This window comes from Thamnophis sirtalis, unplaced genomic scaffold (genome assembly GCF_051295495.1).
Source record: "Thamnophis sirtalis isolate CommonGarterSnake01/CBP01778 unplaced genomic scaffold, rThaSir2_p1.2 scaffold_7, whole genome shotgun sequence".
Classification (NCBI taxonomy): domain Eukaryota; kingdom Metazoa; phylum Chordata; class Lepidosauria; order Squamata; family Natricidae; genus Thamnophis; species Thamnophis sirtalis.
This window is the reverse complement of record NW_028261387.1, coordinates 67,001,927-67,015,517: the sequence shown is the minus strand read 5'-3', so window position 1 is coordinate 67,015,517 and position 13,591 is coordinate 67,001,927. Positions and strand designations below refer to the sequence as shown.

At 40.5% G+C, this 13,591-nt stretch overlaps 1 protein-coding gene across 1 annotated transcript in view; it reads left to right on the top strand.

Annotated features, from left to right (window-relative positions):
- DLGAP4 (DLG associated protein 4) overlaps positions 1 to 13,591 on the top strand; it is a 399,144-nt gene that overhangs the window by 329,126 nt on the left and 56,427 nt on the right. The gene's annotated exons all lie outside the window — the stretch shown is intronic.

Sequence of the window (13,591 nt, the reverse complement as noted above, 5' to 3'; positions counted from 1 at the left end):
TGTTTGCTGTATTTGGAAGAAAATGCACTACACTATTTAACATGTACAGTGGTGGGTTTCAAAAAATTTTAGAACCTCTTTTGTAGGTCTGGCCTCTTTGTGGGAGTGGCTTGCTGGTCATGTGACTGGGTGGGAGTGGCTTGCCAGCCATGTGACTGGGTGGGTGTGGCCAACTTGTAAAATGTGGTGAAACTCACTTAACAATGCTCTTGCTTAGCAACCAAAATGTTGGCTCAGAAACTCTGGCATTGGAAACAGGCAAGTCTTAAAGCTGTCAAGTTGCAAGACCCTTGCACCTCTAACCCTTTAGAAAAAAAAACCCAGGGGAGTTCAAACTTGATAGCTTTAAGACTTGTGGACTTCAACTCCCAGAATTCCTCCTCTTGCTCTTCATCTTGATGATGTGTAGACAGGCGGGGGGAGGGAGCTGGAATCGGTTCTAAATGGCACTGTAGATTTGTGGAACCTCTTCTATAGAAGAGGTTAGAACTGGCAGGAACCCACCCCTGAAATGTACCAGCACTGAACCACAGAATCATTCAGCAAAACAATTTTTTTACAGAGCAGATCAATTGTGCACATAAAGGCTGGCAAATGTTTATAGCAGCCCACATGTGAATATTTCACCATCCAAACACCCAGAAGTTGCTAACAGGTAGACTTATTCAGCTTATACAACCACAGCAGCCTGAAAATTACATCATCTCAGTCTGTGGCTATCATTTTTGCAGTTAATTTATCCAGGAACTACCATAAAATATGATTATGATGTGCTATCCACTGCACTTCAGTTCTGTCAACAAAAAAAAAAGGATTGGTGCCACCTATATAATCCACAACCGTCCTCCCATGGTGGTTCTTTCATAGATGATATCTCCAATATTTTTTATATGAGATTATGTTGTCAGATTTTTATTTAGAAGTTTTCAGATACAGGGGGTTGCTTTTGTTTCTAAAGACAAATTATTTATGAAATTACACAGGAGCTGTGTATTTTTCTTAGTTTTGTTGTTTGTAACTCTGGTTGTCTTTTACTGTTTTTATTCTGTTTTAATTGTAACTACACAGGGACATTTATGTAAGATGGGCAGCCAATTAAATTAGTAAAAAAAAAACCAGAAAGTTCTACCACCTTTGTGTTATCTATCATATTTGTATAATAATTACCTCTCAACCCCTTTATCCAGATTGAACAGGACAGGACTCAGAATAGATCATGTTGCATTCTACCCAATAGTATTATTCTCCAAGTCAATGTGAATCAATTTGTGAATACTGAGGTGATTCCATCTAAAAATTTTATTAACTTTCCCATAGTTTACAACTTTATTAATGAGCATATCATGAGTGTCTTTAAGAATGCTGGAGGTCGAGACATTTATCCCTGTAGGAATCTTCTTAAAGTTAGCCTGGCATAATTATTTGTGATAAGTTCATGCTGGTTCTTGTTAATTATGGCCTTTTTATCTATGTGCTTAGAAACATGTTGTTTAATTGTTTGCATGAAGGCCTTGCCCAGTATAGATGTCAATTCCTTGTGGTTTTGAAAAAATAGGCTAAAACAGACATTAACAAACTGGAGAGAGTTCAGAGGAAGGCTATCAAAATATTGACGGGATTGGGAAACAGATTCTGTGAGGAACAGTTAAAGGAATCAAGAATGTTGTAATTCTTCTGGCCCTGAACACTGAATTCATCTGAATCTTAATTCATGTACTAGTGAGTTTTTAACTCATTCAGTTAAGGGTCCCCTTTGTCTAGAGTTTCAGCTTCTTCCTTTCACCAACTTCACAATAATGGCCAGCTAAGGTCTTGTTTCTCTTCTGAAAGAAGAGATTCTTCTCAACTTTTACTAATTCAGCTCCTTGCACCAGACCTGTACATATGTTTTTCTTTCTGATTTATTTAAATGAGCCCTTTTTATGTTCTGGACATTTCTCATAAGCATTAGTTGATTCTGAGCTTTAACCTTTCTGGCATGGTCTCTACAGTTTGTGATGACTACAAGTGTATCGTCCCTTGACTCCAGTATATCTCCCTTTTGCTTTCCAATAATTTTAAGAAAGTTCTGTATTTATATACCTTAGTCCCTCTGTCATTTCTCCTCCAAATAGCTATTATTTGCAATTGTACTTTTAATATTATGTTTTGCTGGACACTTTCTGGAAACTTTTCTCCTTCAAGATTTCATGCCATGGGAGCTGATCTATCTTCCTTTTGACTTTATCAGAAACTACATGTCCCCCATGTTACTTCTTCCACCTTCCGACAAATGAAATTGTCAGCAAGAAACAACAGGAATTTATTGGATACCCGACTTTTAGCAGCATTTGATCTCTAATAGATATAAGGATATTTCAAATCTCATAATGGTATTATCTTTAGAACTACATCTTCAGAAGTTAGTCATCTTACACAGAAGAACCACTTCCATAACTTCTCCCTATCTAAGAAGTCTGTAATAAACTCCCATGACAACACTTTTATTCTTACCCAGTCCCAACAGTATCTACATGCTCCAGTTTGTAAACCTCTTGTGCAGGTATAATATATACTTTATGTACAATGCAAACTGCTCCCTTTCTGTTGAATTCTATTCCACCTGAATAAGATATAGCCTTCTGGAATCAAGATGCCAGCACCCCACCAAATTCCATTGTATTTTGTAGCATGTTAAGTCCCATAAGTTTGTGTCCCACATTTTTTTTCTTTTTTGCTATTTCATCATTTCTTTCCATTATGTTCATATTTTGTCATTGGCTGCGGTTTCTTGACTTGCTATTGCTTATATAATATTACAAATGTAAAAATACTTGAAAAACATGAAAGCATTTTGCAGCACTTCACATAATGCAATCATTCCAGTAAATGCATATAAGCAAATGAGTTCAAGCCACAGGAACATTCTTCATCCAACTCTGACTCACAGCAGTTTTAAGTGCATAGATTTCTTCTCCTTTTTGTTCCAATCACCCCTCCAAATGAGCTCTACAGAAACTCTGGGGAACATGAAGAAGCTGCAGAGAAAAGAAAGGATTTAACTTTTTACAGAGGGGTTTATTTTACTGCTGGAGAGACTTGTGGAATCACACATCTGATTGATATAATGTTTCCTTGCTGGTTTGCTAACTTTTGGCTTCTGCCTTTTTAGTCATTCTTATTAGCACAATCAATGCAAGATTAATACAAGATAGTTATTGGTTACCATCAAAAAAAACCTTCTAAACGGACTACAACTCCCATTATTCAGTTGGAACCAAAGTTGGCCATATTTTCAAATATTTACAATTAAGAACCAAAATGGTATGTCTGTCTATAGTTTTATTAGTTACAGAATACTCTATTGCTGCAGCAAAGTTCCTATGAATAAAGAGGAAAACCACAATAAGCAGATAAAAGTTAGACAAAAGCTTAAATTTGGTACTTTTAATGTTAGCTGAAGTTCAACAGCTTAGTTGAACACATTGATTCCATTCCATTCCATTTGATTCCACAGGAACATAACTACAGTTCCTTGGGTCCCAAAGCAAAGTTCTCAGATTGGACTGAGGAATGGGGAGTCCCAACATTTGTCACCGATTAAACAGGATGTTTGGATGCTTGGGCTTCCATACACAAATGCCTTGGGGAGGAGCTGCAACTGTGGTTGATCTCTTTTTGGTGGGGACAGGTCTGCTACGGTAACACAACTATGAAACCTACACGATCTGGGCTGCAAGAATCCAGAAGACCATTAGGTGGCAGTAAAGACATAATTTTTCTGTATCATTTTGCTACCATTAGCTTCACTCTAGACCAGGGGGCAGCAAACGTAAACACTCAAAGAGCCACAAGGGTCCAAACTGGAAGCCCCCCATTCAATTCTGGAGCCAACTGGAAGTCCGGTCCCCCCACTTCCAGAGTCTCCTCCTAGCGTGGCATCCTTTTCCCCCTACCTGTCCTAAGCAAAAGCCCTATCAATTGTGCAGCAAATGGGCAACAGGGAGCCGCAGCAGAGGGATGAAAGAGCCACATATGGCTCCAGAGCCATGGGTTGCTGACCCCTGCCCTAGACAGTAACTATCACACTCATCACATTGCAAGGCAAATGTTTTGGTTTCTCCATAAGTACAAATCACATCAGTCTGCAATAGACCATGATAAGGACTTTTTTTTTCAAGACTGAAGACCCATCCAGAGTTCCCTATGGCTGCAGACTCCAAGATGTCCACCACCATGCCTTCACTACATTGACATTACCAATCAAACCAGAAATTGACTTTTGAAAATATATAACTTGAAGCCAAAAGGAGGACAATCCTTGATAGAAGCATTGGTGACAAAATTCTTCCCAAAAACATCCACCTATAATTTTAATCCTAATCAACCTCTAGCATCAGAATTGTCTTATCAAATATCACTTCCACTTCCTTGTATTTCATCTTTTGGTCTTTTAGTGTAGTCACTCAAAGTGTTATTACCAGAAGCTTGTCTCTCTCATTGAGTAACTGTCTATCTGCATTGACATCCTAAGATATTAACTTCCAGTATAATGATATCTCCATCTTAATTCAGAACAACAAATTATTCTAATTCATATATTAAAAATATGCAATGAGCCACCATACATGGTCAGGAAACTATCCAAAATCCAAAGTGCCAGCCTGAATTATAAAATTTACAAAAGCTAAGTATCAATTTTTCAAATACACATATACTCTTCTTTAGTTGCAGGAAACCCAAGTATCACTATTCTCTATTTTGCAATATATACATTCTCCTTTAAATATGCATATGGAAGCCAAGTCAGTATCTGTGATTACCATTTTTTAAAACAAAACTTGCTTTTTGTACTTTCCTTCAGTAAGCTTTAAGGCATCTTTCCAACCTCGGAACCTACCAGGTGCATTACATTATATCTTTCATAATTCCCAGCCAAAATAGAGCCCAACATATCTGTTGGGCAACAGGTAGGGAAAGGCTGCCCTAAAAATAATCTCAATAATTCTACATTCCAAGCTGCTGCCTTCTGGTCCATATTGATAAAAGGTTTTTTGAATAGCTACCAGAACCTATATCTTACTTTTCAATTTTTTAATAATAGATTAGATTGATCAATGCTTATTAGTTCTGCTGATGTGGCCAGAGAATGTCCAAAGAGCAAAATATGAACATTTGCTTTGCAAGAGATCAGATAACTTCTCCGTTTGCTATGTTTAAAAGCCAGGCTTTGTACTTCTCTGCAGGCCAATACTGGGATCACTACAGATCATAAATAAGTCACAACACCAAATAGGCTTTTTGATAGCAAGCAATCCAAGCAAAAATACCTTTGTTTCCCACAATAAAACTGCCTGCCAATCCACAAAGCCTTTCTCAGTCTTTTGGAAAACATATTGAAAGGAATGTGCTTCACTCTGAGAATGTCAATCCTCCTCTAAAAAATATTAGAAGAAAATTATTACTTTCCATTAGGTACGAGCCCAAAATCCTGCTTTGCTGACAATCAATCAATGTGTAATCAGAAGCTATAAGGCCAGATGAAACCCATGTCTAAAACTGAAAAGTATTTTATAAGGAGTTTAGCTTCCGCCTCCTTAGGCAAGGAGAAAAGAAAAAAAATAGAGAAAATAGGAAAACAAAGTATCAGAAGAGAAAATCCTAGTTACTGTTCTGTGCTCCAGCCTGCTCTTGATTTGTCAAGAGTTTTCTTTGCTATATCACAACTTGTCTGCTACAGTGTGTTTCATGTAGAACATCCTGAAAAAGTAGCCATGTATCTCCAGTTGGTGAAAAATGTGGAAGCTACAGCTATTAATTGGTACAAGATACTAGGATCATATGAAGCCAATATTAAAAGATGTACAGTGTGCAAAATATTTCAAATTCAATCCATCTTGACTCCAAAAACCCCAATGTCAATAGGGGGATAGTTTGAAAGACTATCCTTTGAATATAAAATAGCTGTTTTATGTGCAAAATAGGTTATTTGATCATTTTGGAAGGATTTCAAGCTAGAATTATTTGTTTATGGATTTGATTTATATAGCTGCCCATCTCACATAAGTGGCTCTGAACAGTTTACAATAAAATAAGTAAAACAATAAAAAAAAAATTTTAAAAAGCAGCTGAGTTTCATAAATAAATAAATTCGAGAGACTGGTTCTATCACACTCCTGGGCACCCAAGTTTTCAGAGCCTTGCAAAAGACCAGTAGGGCAGGGCTAAATTAAGAATGTAATGATGTTCCAAAGGGCAGGCATTATGGCAGAAAAAGCCTTCTACGTGAGCCCTAAAATCTGATTCAGCCAGAGCATGCCCTTCCTGCCGGACCAGGTGAGATGGGTAGAAACAATTGGGGAAACATGGTCCCCAAAATAACCCAATCCCAGGCCACGAACAGCTTTAAGGTAACTACTTTCAAGCACCTTGAATTTCACCAGAAAGCACACTGGAAGTCAATGCAACTCACAAAACAATGATGTCACAAACAAACAATTAATTGCCCATGCTGCTACATTTTACACCAGCTGAAGCTTCCAGATGCTCTTCAAGGTCAGCCCCATGTAGAGCAGTAGTCTAATCTGGAGGTCACAAGGATATGAGTGACCACGACCAGAGTAGCTTTGTTTCAAACAAAATCTCTCCAAACTTGCATAGATTTAAATTTTTTATTAACTGCTTTTTTAGGAACATTGGTTTGTTGTGAATTATTTTATTCAAAATTATTTATATTCTTTTGTAAACCATTCTGGGTCTTCATCATGATCATGATGATTGTGTTATACGTGCAATCACATTGAAAAAACACAAAATACCAATTATAAACTAAGGCAGATGGTGTAATCTAAAAAAAAATATTGCAACGGTGGACAAAATATCAAAAACATTAATTTTGCTTCCAAACAGAACTACAAAATATGATTATGACTCATTTATTTTTTTAAAAAGTCCTCAGACTGCATCATACAAACCTACCTATTTTAAAAGGATAATATTGTCTAATCATGATCAATTCTGTTTTTGTAGAGTATAAATATGAAAGCATGTTTGTCTCATGTTTGTCTTCATCTCAATGGGCCATGCAGCAATTAATTACTATGTATTTGTAGGGCTGGGCAAAGCATTCATAACAGGCACTATTTAAAGAAAGTTGCCACCAGCAAGTCAACTCTTCTGAGTGATAAAGCAGCTGTTCACTCTGGAAAGTTTAGTGTGGCTGTTTCAAAACAAATTCCCCAGTTGTTTCCACATATAATACATAAATGGGCACAAGTGCTTTGTGGGAAGTCTCAGTAGATGTATTTATGCATGTGCATCCATGCACAAGCAACAAGGAAAGTTGCGTGAAATCTACTGCTTTTTAAATGCTTTGCAAAATCCAATACATTTACTTGTTACAAATACGGAATTGATTTAAATGTCTTTAATGTTTGTGAGTATTTTTTAAGCAAATTATTACTGTTTTATGCCTTTATATTTTGTATATTGATTTGGGACTTCATGTGAAGTAGATGTACTTGAAATGAAATGCTAGAATAGAAATACTTGGACATTTCTAAATCCTACTGAAGAATAGTTAAACCTCAGAGATTTAAGGTTGCTTGCCAGAACAGATCAGAATCATAGAAGTAAAGGCACATAAGTTCACATGTTTGGCTACTTTGTCTTCCTTGGAGTATTACCATCTAAATAAAAAGCATGAAATCAATATAATCCCACAGAACATATAATTATATGCTTTATTTGAAATCCTCTGGTGCGTTCACATTATTAAAATCTGAAAGGTCATTAACCACATTTCTGTTTTTAAAAAATCCCTCTTGCATTTCCTTCTTCCACTATTTTGTTTTACATTATGTTCTTCTGAATTTTTTTAATTGTACTCTTTTTAATGTGAAAAATACATAGCAAATACTTTTCCTTTTGTCCATTAACTCTGTGCTTTCTAGTTAGGCAAGATATACAGTACAAATGTGAATAAACTTCAATTTTGATTACAACATATACAGAAAATTGGAAAGAACGTCTAGGAAAAAGTTTTCCCCAAAATATTTTGCAAAAGACATGTCCCACTGTAGAAGCTACATATGTATAATATTTATTTGTTAGATTTATATCCATCTTTCCCCCAGGAGCATAAGGAAACATGAACAAGCCTTCCTTCCCAAACCCTTTAAGGTAGTTTGGGCTAATAGAATAACTGGCCCAAGTCACCCAATTCATGAGGATGGACTTGAACCCCGGTCTCCTTGATTTTAGTCCAGAGCACACTGGCTCTCCAATAGTATATCAGGAATATTAGTTTCTTTTCCCATTTATTAGATCTATCTTTTATTTCTCCACCCTTGAGGAGCTGTTGTTTTCAGCTGTTATGAATATTGAGAAAAGACAGGAAACATAGATACAGAATGTAATATAATCTAAAGCTTGGTTTTACAATTTATGAAATAGAACAGGTAAAGATAGGGGATAGGTATTTTTTTTAGGTATTTATTGGGATTTATATGCCGCCCTTTTCCCTAAGGGGACTCAGGGCGGCTTACAACCACAGGAAGGGGAAGTGCAAGGTCAAAACAAAACAATATGTGAACAACAGAAAAGTAATAAAAACCCAACTTTCATTCAGCAGTCAAACACTCGGGCGGGTAATTAGGAGCCTATCCCCAGGCCTGCTGGGAGAGCCAGATCTTGAGGGCTGCGCGGAAGGTCTGGATAGTGGTGAGGGTGCGGATCTCCATGGGGAGCTCGTTCCACAGGGTCGGGGCAGCAACAGAAAAGGCTCTCCTCCGCGTGGTCGCCAGTCGGTATTGACTGGCAGATGGGATTCGGAGGAGGCCCAGTCTGTGCGATCTAATTGGTCGATTTAGGGAGGTAATCGGCAGAAGGCGGTCTCTCAAGTACCCAGATCCACTACCATGGAGTGCTTTAAAGATGGTCATCAGTATCCTGAAGCGCACCCGGAGACCAACAGGTAGCCAGTGCAGCTCGCGGAGGACAGGTGTAACGTGGGCGAACCGTGGTGCGCCCACTATCACTCGCGCGGCTGCATTTTGGACTAACTGTAGTCGCCGGATGCACTTCAGGGGCAACCCCATGTAGAGCCCATTGCAGTATTCCAGTCTAGAGATCACAAGGGCTCGAGTGACTGCTGTGAGAGCCCCCCGATCTAAGTAGGGCCGCAACTGGCGGACCAGGCGAACCTGGGCAAATGCCCCCCTGGTCACAGCCGACAGCTGGTGATCAAAAGTCAGCTGTGGATCCAGGAGGACTCCTAAGTTGCGGACCCTATCTGAGGGGTATAGAATTTGACCCCCCAGCCTAAGCGTTGGTGTATTAGCCAAATTATTGGGGGGGAAACACAACAGCCACTCGGTCTTATCCGGGTTGAGTACCAGTTTGTTAGCACTCATCCAGTTCTTAACGGCCTCCAGACCCTGGTTCATCACGTCCACCGCTTCATTGAGTTGGCACGGGGCGGACAGATACAATTGTGTATCGTCCGCATATTGGTGGTATTTTATCCCGTGCCTCCGAATGATCTCGCCCAGCGGTTTCATGTATATGTTAAATAGTAGGGGTGATAGGACCGAACCCTGGGGTACCCCACATGTTAGGGGCCTCAGGGACGATCTCTGCCCCCCAACTAACACCGACTGCGACCTGTCCGAGAGGTAGGAGGAGAACCACCGCAGAACAGTGCCTCCCACTCCCACCTCCCGCAGTCGTCGCAGAAGGATACCATGGTCGATGGTATCGAAAGCCGCTGAGAGGTCCAGGAGAACCAGGATGGACGCATAGCCTCCATCTCTGGCCCTCCAGAGATCATCGGTCAATGCGACCAAAGAGAGTTGAAAGGAACCTTTTAGACACATTGTGTTTCAATAAATCCATTTTCCTAAAGTTTCATTGTATTGTTTCACAGTTTGTGTTCATTTTGGTACTTGGATTTTTAAGGGAAGTGTGTACATTAAAATTAGATTAAAGGGAGGCATGATAGCAAAACATTGAGGTGTATTAAAAACTGATATTTTTTTCAGAACTGGATGAAATAGTTATTATCACAGATTCCATTTGGAAAGTCAGTTCCACTTGGGAAAAAGGCCTTCCTGTAGATATGCTAAAGGCTATGAAATAATTGGGATGATTCAGAAACTTCTAAACTGATTCAACTATTAATCTGAATCAAAATGCCACTTCAAAAAGTGAATTTGATTCAGAAATTTAATCAATTTATTTTTCATTCAACTATAAAAACTGTGGGGTGAGGGTTTCAGTCCTAATTTAAACTCTGAACAAAACCCTGACAGAAGATATAAGCATTAGTCTGAACAGGGCACCTCTTGAGTCTGTTTGAAGTCAGAAGGAATTTGGTAACAGCTTTTCAGAACAACAAATGTTATTAAAAGATATAAGCTTTCATTAACTACAGCACACTTTATCAGATGCATAAACTGTATGGATTTGAAGAGAAGACACTTCGTGATGCAGTGGTCAGAATGCACTATGACAGGCTAACTCTGCCCAAAGCCAGGAGTTTGATCCTTATGGGCTCAAGGTTGACTCAGCTTTCCATCCTTCCGAGGTTGATAAAATGAGGACCCAGATTATTGGGGGCAGTAGGCTGACATTGTAAACCACTCAGAGAATGTTGTAAAAGACTATGGGGCAGTATGTAAGTCTAAGTCCTATTGCTAAATTAGGATAGGGAGAAGGAAGGGGTTATGGAGATGCATGTTACAAGTGAGACAAATTAATGGTTAAAATGCATAACCTTCTGAGACTGATGTATGTGATTTAGTAGTCCTGCCCTCAATTATGCTGCTAAATTTTCTTCAGCCTAAAACAGATATTCTGAAATCTGTAATAGAGTGTCCTGGGAAATCCTCATTTATTTTATTCTTGTTTTGAATTCTGACATCAAACTTAATTCTTTTGCATATGTCTCTGGAGAGACATCAGTGACAAATGATGGCATATATCATATCAGAGGAAGGATGTGTGAAGACCCCTCTAGTCTTGCATGTAAAATTTTGGGGCCTGTAATGATATTTTTGGTAGAAATGAGGGAGCAAAGCAGGCATCTGAGCTTGTTGCAGGATTTGGCTCCCATGTAAGCATCATTGTTGTGTCATTTGTTGCTTATGGAGAACCTGTTTCGGGTTGGGTGGTTGTCTGTGTGCAAGTATGGATCTGTCACTCCGTAAGGGTGTTTCCAGATGAGCAAGTCTTGGAACTCGAACAGTCAAAAGGCACTTTTGTGCTTTTCCTTCTCTTCTTAACAATAAAGAGGAAGAAAAGAAAAGGAAGCACCAAGGGGAGTTTACAAATAAAAAAAATAACATTGCCTGGGTTTCCCATAAATTTTTTTGAATAAAAAGTACCTAACTTTAACCCTACGTTTTAAGAGAATTCTGTTCATTTAAATAAGGACACGGTTTCATCTTTATTTTTAAAAATGCTCCTAGTTCCAACAATGATCCTTTTTTAAGGTAACTGCAAATGAGGGCTTTGCTCAGAAAGGGGAAAATAAATCAGCATTCACAGTCACTGCTGTCAACCAGATGCATGTAGGAAGCTTGCAAAAATGGACAGCAGAGGGAAGATTATCTCCTGCTATTCAGCAACGGCTACTGCTTGAGGGATGCACCCTATGATTCAGAAGGCAGGAACTAATGACAGTATTAAGACTCCTGTAGCCTCCTTGCTTATGGATTTGTCTAGTAGTAACTGATATGGTCAAGGAATTCGGGAAATAAAGAGACATTTTCATTATTTATACTATCATTTCTTCAGGGAAAGAGAGATTGACTGCAAAGCATTTGAGGCCAGGACAAGAAGTAATTGTAACGGTAATAGCCTGTTAAAGAGAGATCCAACCTAGACATAAGGAAATATTTTCTGACAGTGAGAACAGCTAATCAATGGAATAACTTGCCTCTGGGTGTTGTGGGTGCTCCAACACCAAAGGTTTTCAAAAACAGACTGGGCAACCATTTGATTGTGATGGTATAAGGTCTCCTGTCTTGAACGGGGGGGGGGGTTGGGGGTTGGACTAGAACAGTGGTCACCAGCCAGTGGCCCAGGGACCACTGGTGGTTTGCGAGAAAACTTTGGTGGTTGGCAGAAAAATTATTTGCATTTTTTATATTGCACTAAATGCTATTTACAGTGGGACCTTGTGTGCTGACCATAATCAGGACTTTGGTTAGCACCTGATTTGGTCGTGACCGGAAACAAGACAAACTGTGCATGTACACACACACAAAAATGGTGCGGCACCCAAGGATGTGTTCATGGTGTGAGTGAAACATTTAGCTGATTTTTCAGTCGGCACCCAAATTGTTTGTGGTCTGAGCCGTTCAGGACCAAGGTCCGACTGTATGTTTTTTAAAATTCATATTAGTGGTCTGTGGGATTTAAAATTCTGAATTTAGTGGTCCCTGAGGTTGGAAAGGTTGGTGACCTCTGGACTAGAAGATCTCAGACGGATCTTCCAGTTCTGTGATTCTACATTTTATGTTCTATATCCAAAACCTGATAAAAACTCCCAAGTGAAATATCGGGGTGGGGTGGGGATTCCACTCTTCTCTGGAATGTCAAAATCCCATTTGAACTGTTTTTGGGCTGCTGTGGGAGCACCCTCCACCATTTAATGCTTTAGAGTTAGCCTTTAGCTCCTCTGGCTGGGGAGCCCTGCCTGTCTGGCAGAGTGTCTGGAGCACTTTGTCCTCACAACCAAGGCATGAGTGTCTGGAAGATAGTCTTCTATTCCAAAGCTGTTTTTTTCCAAGGCGGCCAAATTGAAATACGATCCAGGGCGCCCGGTCGACCTGATTTTAGAGTTTACATGTCGATTGACGCGCGGGGATGAAATAAGGTAGCAGCATCGCCGCTTGGATCACGACCAAGCGAAGGCGGCAAGTGGGTGATCCTTAGGCGGCTTTTGGCCTTGGAGCGATCGAGCCATATCTCTACCTTCAAAATGCCCCCCCCCCTTCCTCCCCTACATTAGACCCGCAGGTATTTCAGCACCGCTACGAACACGCGACTTCCCGCCATCTGCACCGCCCTTGCCCTCAGCGAGCGCCCCCTTCCGCGGGGGCGACCACACCTGTTATCCATCTGTCTGCGGGTGGAGCTCTTCTCGCCGCTTCGCGCCAGGGGAGTGGGGGGGGCTGACAGGAGAGACGGGGGGAGAGAAATAAAGTTGGCGGAGTGCGGAGGTTGGCGCGAGCCTTTCCCCCGGTGCAGCTGCGCCCTTGAAGCCTTCGCCTTTTTGTCACGGCAGACTTGGCTGACCTTTACGCTGCCTCCCTCGGTTTTTTTTTTTTTTTTGAGGCGAGCAGGCAGAGGCAGACGAGGGGAAAAACGGGCTTTGTGAGCATGTGCGGAATACTAGCTGGAACCGGTTGGGCCGCGCACGCCGGAGTCGGAGGAGGCTCGCAGCTGGTGCAGGAGCGCGGCCAACCGGCCTTGCCTGCCTTCCTCCCTTCTTTTGCAACGACCGACCAAGCTCGGTGCTGCATAGCGCCCGCCCCCTTGCTTCCATTGGCAGCCGTCGAGGGCTGCCGTTGTCGCCCGGCCTCCTCCTTCCCGGCTCCCCCACCCC